The 6,311-nt window shown below is 50.7% G+C and overlaps 1 non-coding gene across 1 annotated transcript; it reads right to left on the reverse strand.

Moving 5' to 3' along the window:
- Positions 1–1,615: 1,615 nt before the first annotated feature.
- On the reverse strand, positions 1,616–1,722 carry LOC130500482 (small nucleolar RNA R71). Its single transcript, XR_008939106.1, has one exon. It is a non-coding gene; the product is annotated as a small nucleolar RNA R71 (small nucleolar RNA).
- Between the last annotated feature and the right edge of the window lie 4,589 nt (positions 1,723–6,311).

The raw sequence follows: 6,311 nt of genomic DNA on the forward strand, positions 1-6,311 counted from the left end.
TATCTTACGAGTTTCCGAAGTGTTTGCGACGATCTTAGTTTAGAGTAAGAGCGGGAGTTTTGTACGCGGAATCTCAACGATTCGTTCCGCGAAAACTTGGGAAAGACGTAAAGTACAGACTTCTGATGGCCGGGGCCTAGAACTTATGCACGGAAGCTTGTCATCCGACGACCCGAGCCAGCACGGGGCTAGCCGCCCGGCGGCCATGGCCAGCACGGGGCTAGCCGCCCGGCGGCCATGGTCAGGTCAAGAAGCTTACGATCTTGTTATACTTCACGAATGATGTTTCGTAAAATATTGCCGAGCTTTTTATTTAACGAGAGTTAATCAAAATGTTGTCTAGTTAATTTTACGGAAATTGTTTCGTAAAATTAGTTTGGATAATATTTGGGTCAATCCTTATGAGGATTGGCCGTGCTTGACGAATGTTTTGTTTGCGGGAACTCGGAAAGTCGCAAAACACGGATTTCTGGCGTCCCGGGGGCTTAGATCTTATGCACGAAGACTAACCGCCGACGACCCGAGCCAGCACGGGGCTAGCCGCCCGGCGGCCACGGCCAGCACGGGGCTAGCCGCCCGGCGGCCACGGCCAGCACGGGGCTAGCCGCCCGGCGGCCACGGCCAGCACGGGCGCTAGCCGCCGGCGGCCACGGCCATCACGGGGCTAGCCGCCCGGCGGCCACGGCCAGCACGGGCGCTAGCCGCCGGCGGCCACGGCCAGCACGGGGCTAGCCGCCCGGCGGCCACGGCCAGCACGGGCGCTAGCCGCCGGCGGCCACGGCCAGCACGGGGCTAGCCGCCCGGCGGCCACGGCCAGCACGGGCGCTAGCCGCCGGCGGCCACGGCCAGCACGGGGCTTGCCGTCCGGCGGCCACGGCCAGCACGGGGCTAGCCGCCCGGCGGCCACGGCCAGCACGGGCGCTAGCCGCCGGCGGCCGCGGCCAGCGCGGGGCTAGCCGCCCGGCGGCCACGGCCAGCGCGGGGCTAGCCGCCCGGCGGCCCCGGCCAGTACGGGCACTTGCCGGCGGCGGCCACGGCCAGCACGGGGACTAGCCGCCCGGCAGCTACGGACCAGCACGTGCGTCTCGACGAGGGCTTCGATTTGATATGTTGATCGTTTTCTGGGTCCTCACGATTTGAGAGAACGGGCTCTTTGAAGTTTCCCGGCGGCCAGGACCAGCACGGGGGCTAGCCGCCCGGCGGCCAGACCCAGCACGGGGGCTAGCCGCCGGCTGCCAGGACCGGCACGTGCGTCTCGACGAGGGCTTCGATTTGATATTTTGATCGTTCTCTGGATCCTCACGGTTTGAGAGAACGGGCTCTTTTGAAGTTTCAAGGCGGATTCCATGTTGTTCGGCCTATCCAAACTTAGATCACTTCCCGTTTCTTGGTCTTCTCGTAAAGTTTATCGTGTAAAACAAGAACAATCGACTTTAACATAGGTTTTTGCGCATGATAAATATTTTTAGCCGTTGATTTCGAGATAACCGTTTTTGACCCCAACAGATGGGAAGGCTTCTCGCTGGCTAGATTCCCTACCTACTGGATCGCTCACCACTTGGGAACAAGTCTGATCTGCTTTCTTGAGTCACTTCTACACGAAACAAAGACAGCAGCTCTGAGACAGAAGGTCGCCACCTTCAAGCAGCTAGCTGATGAGCCGTTTTGCGATGCATGGGAACGATTCAATGTCTACCGCAGAGAGTGCCCACATCATGGTTTTGGGGAAGACTACCTGCTGGGAGTGTTCTACGATGGAGTAGGCTGGGAGTACAGGAACGCCTTGAACTCAGCCAGTAATGGATATTTCATGACCCAGTCCACTCATGTTGCCTTCGCATTGATTGAGAACATGGCCTCAAGCTCATCTGATAATAACCGCGAGACTGATCGCACTCAGAAGGTGAACAGCGTTGATAACAGCAAGATTGATGAGCTCTCTGCCAAGGTCGATCAGCTGATTAAGAGCAATTAGAACCAGGTCTTCATCATAAAACAACTGCGGAAGGCACATCAGAGGCAGATCAGTCGGCTGAGGATCAGCGTGAAGTGAGCTATGTAAATGGGCAAGGTTGGAAGTTCAAGAACTATCACCCGAACCCTAACGTGAGGAACAATCCCCACCTGTTCAACAACCCTAATCCAGACGGTAACCAAGATAATGCTCAAGGCAATCAGGGTCAGAACAGTGGATACGAAAGGCCATATGGTAATCAGGGAAGAACCTTTGTCCTCAGCCCAGCTCAGAATGCTAGTTCCACGGCCAGAAACAGCCGGTTAATCAGCAGGCTGCACAACCGGCTCATACTGCTCCGCATGATGATATGAAGAGCTTTGCGAATATGATGAGCCAACTGCTCCAAGGTCAGCAGATCCAGGGAAAAGCACTGAACCAGGTCACAAACGACATCAACACCAGGATGAATCATATGTTCAATGACCTGAGTTCCAAGTATGACAATGTCTCAAGCCATATGAGACAAATGGATATTCAGATTGCTCAGACTGCTGAGAGTGTGAAGAGACAGCAAGGAACTCTTCCTGGAAAAACATATAAGAACCCCAAGGAGTGCAATGCAGTAGGTCTACGGAGTGGAAAGCAACTGCCTGATCTTGACCCCAGGAGATTCACATCGGCTGAGAAAGGGAAGCAGAAGGAGTCGGATCAACCGCCTGAAGCTGTACCTACAGATGAGGAAGAGGCAGAACTACCTACTGAGACTGTTCCGACTGATGTAGAGCGACCCGCTGGGGTTGTTCCACCGACTGCAGCACCTTCTCCTGCTCGTCAATATGTACCAAAAGTACCCTACCCTGTTCTGGCTAAGGTTGAACGCAAGGATAAGGAGGAGATGAAATGCATGAAGATGCTGGAAGATCTAACTGTCAAACTTCCTCTGATGAGTGCGATCCAGATGATACCATCCATGCGTAGCTTTGTGAAGGGACTGATCTCTGGGAAGATATCTGATGACAGCGAGTTCATGATTGTCTCTAAGGAGTGCAGTGCAGTGCTCCAGAACAAAAGGAGCAAGAAACTGGGTGATCCGGGAAAATTTGTCCTCTCGGTTCAGATTGGGAAAACAGTCTTCTCATGCTCACTGGTCGATCTAGGATCAAGCATAAACCTCATGCCCTATTCTGTGGCTAAGCGCCTTGGATACACGGATTTCAAGCCTACCAAGATGTGCCTAAAGTTTGCTGATCGATCTGTGAAGTCCCCAGTTGGAATCCTCGAAGATCTTCAAGTTCTGGTTGGGAACACACTGGTCCCTGCCGATTTCGTTGTTCTGGAACTCGAGGAGGAGTCAAAGGATCCCCTGATCCTGGGCAGACCATTCCTATGCACTGTTGGAGCTATCATAGATGTCCGACAAGGAAAGATTGATCTCCATCTTGGAGATATTGTGATGAAGTTTGAGATGAATCAGATGCTCAAGAAACCGATGCTGGATGGACAAACCTTTACTGTCCAAGAAGAGGGTGATCCGCTGGAGCCACATGAGGGAATGATTGAGGAGATTCTCACTGATGATCCCCTTGAACTCGCCTTAGTCTGAGCTGAAGCCGAGCAGAGCTTAGAGAGTGTTGATGCTGATGCCTATGCCAAGATCCTGGATTCAGCCAGGAGTATTGAGAGGAAGGTGGCGAATCTAAGTCTGGGGGAGAACAGCGAGTCCAGCAAATCAGCTGGAACAACCGCGCCTCAGAACCCGTCTCTTCCGGCAGCTCAGACCGATGACTCATGGAGCAAGCTGAAAGCTCCAAAGGTAGAGCTCAAATCCCTTCCCAAGGGACTCATGTATGCATTTCTTGGACCCAATTCTACATATCATGTCATTGTGAATGCTGACCTGAACAATGCCCAGACTGCTCTGCTTTTTTGTGAACTGAGAAAATATCGTAAGGCATTAGGTTATTCTCTAGCTGACATACCTGGCATTTCACCTGATCTGTGCATGCATAGAATACACCTAGAAAGAGGAGGTTAAACCCAAATCTAAAAGATGTTGTAAAGAAAGAGATAATGAAACTTCTAGAGGCTGGTGTAATCTATGCGATCTCTGATAGTAAGTGGGTTAGTCCTGTTCATGTAGTGCCTGTTTGGGTATTTTTGTGTAGGATCGTTTAAGTAATACAGAACACTAGAGGATTCGTTTGTAAGAGTTGTAAATCGAGAAGAAAGAGATGTTATTGAATTATTGATCGGGACTACAACGTTTGATGGTGTATGAACCCTAGTTCTAGCCGCCTAAACTCTAATCTCTAAGTCTCGAATTGTCGATCCCTTATTCTAGGGTTTGGGCTCCCCTTCTATAGTTGTAGATGTCGGCTCCAAGTTATAGAACTCTTCCATAATCAGAAAAATGGAAGTTTCCCCTTAGGTAGAAAACTTATATTTTGCTCCAAGGGGTCGGACCCAAGGCAGGGGTCGGTTCCTGGTTTCTTCTTGAGCAAGGGCCTGAAAGTTGAGGACCTATCCGGAAGCTGGAGAAAACTTATGTCTGGATATTTTTCCCCAAAAGTTTGCTCCTTATTCCTTGATTTACTCGTGGAAATCAAGGGATAACATGTGCTTCTTGAGACTTGGTAGTTTTCTCTTGGGTACCTTATCTTCTTGCATGGGGTCAGACCGGGACCTTAACTTTCTTTCGAGGATCGCGTCTTTACTCCAAGAGATCTGGGTAGCGGGGTTCATTTGAATTTGAATTTGCCAAGCCCAGTCTTGAGAACTCCGAGATCCCGGATCGGCGGAATTTCCGAGAAGAACTCCCAACGGCTCTCTATCTCTTTTTTGTATATATATACTCTCATCTACGTGTAACGTCTTCTTAATCCCGAATCTTGCCATTTCTCGTGCCAACTCCTGAAGCTTTTTAATGGCAGGAATGAGCGAATTGGAGAAGAGAGCGAACTCCTTGTCATCCGGATCCAGCAGCCCGCAGTCACGCCGTGAAACAGACGTGCGAAATCCTTTGAGCCCAGCTCCCTTGTCGTTTGTTTCTTCGGGATCTCCGCAAGTGGGTCCCGTATCAACGGTTAGGGAGGACGAGTTATGCGATTGCCGAAAAAGGTATCCGCTTCCTTCTTTCGTCGTTCTTCAGCAGTGACTGCTCCTACGACCAACGCTTATGCAAACAGTTATCTAAGATTATCATCTTACGGACAAACGTCCCGAGAACGGACCATCCCAACCAAGTTCGGGTCCTATCAACCATGCACCCCTGTCCAAGTTCCTGCAACACGGTCCTCGGGTCCATGGACACAACCCCCCTCGTTTGGGATTATCGAAGAAAGACTTCGGGAAAAATTCATAAAAAGACTTGGTAGTGGAGACGGATTCCTGCCTGCCGTATAAAACGGCTATGGTTAGCTTGAACACCAGTTGCCTTAACTATACGAGGAATTGAAAATATTTTCGGAAAAACCAGCGTCACATCAACGGCTTTTTCTAAAGAAAAATCGTAAAAACGTCTAAGTCCCAAGACAGCCCAAAAGGGGCCCGAATCACGGCTAAACGACCCACATACGATTTTAGGTAGGATCGAGCCCAAGGCTGATATGACGGTCTGAGTTTCGACTGGAAATGTTTTTTTAGAATTTCCCGGAAAAATAAAGACTTGTTCTCCTGGAAATCGCGGAGAAACCCCATATTACTCATGAAACAGAAAGCACGACTGATCGGGTTACCAATCAGCGTTTCTAATGCTAAAATTAGATAACATTTTACGGAACACCTTTCGTAAAATAAATTCTCGAAAATATTTCACGAGACAGCTTTTGCATAATTAAACTCGACAACATTTTACAAAACAGTTTCCGTAAAATTAACTCGACAACATTTTGTGAAATAACTCTCGTAAAATAAAAGGTCAACAAAGTTCTAAGAAACAATTCCTTGCTGGGATCATGATGAAATCAATGTCCAAAAGTCTCGGAAAAACAATTAAAGAAACCTCGAGAGACTAAGTGTCGATCAAGAAACCTATAAAAAATGAGAAAAACAGGCAGGTCCCGCGAGGAAGCACAGTCCCGGGCGGCTAGCACGCCCGTGCTGTCCCTAGGCGCTGGGCGGCTAGCACGCCCGTGCTGTCCCTAGGCGCCGGGCGGCTACCACGCCCGTGCTGCCTCTTGGCGCCGGGCGGCTAACGCGCCGTGCTGCGCTGGTCGCCGGGCAACAAAACATTTTCTACACGAGGAAAAACCTACGGAAAACTAAAAAGAACGCAAAAACACGCACAAGCCGAAGGAACCGAGCAGCCGACTCCGGTCGCGGCCGTGGCCGCCGGCGGCTAGCGCCCGTGCTGGCC

The sequence above is a fragment of the Raphanus sativus genome, chromosome 9 (genome assembly GCF_000801105.2).
Source record: "Raphanus sativus cultivar WK10039 chromosome 9, ASM80110v3, whole genome shotgun sequence".
In the NCBI taxonomy this organism is placed as follows: domain Eukaryota; kingdom Viridiplantae; phylum Streptophyta; class Magnoliopsida; order Brassicales; family Brassicaceae; genus Raphanus; species Raphanus sativus.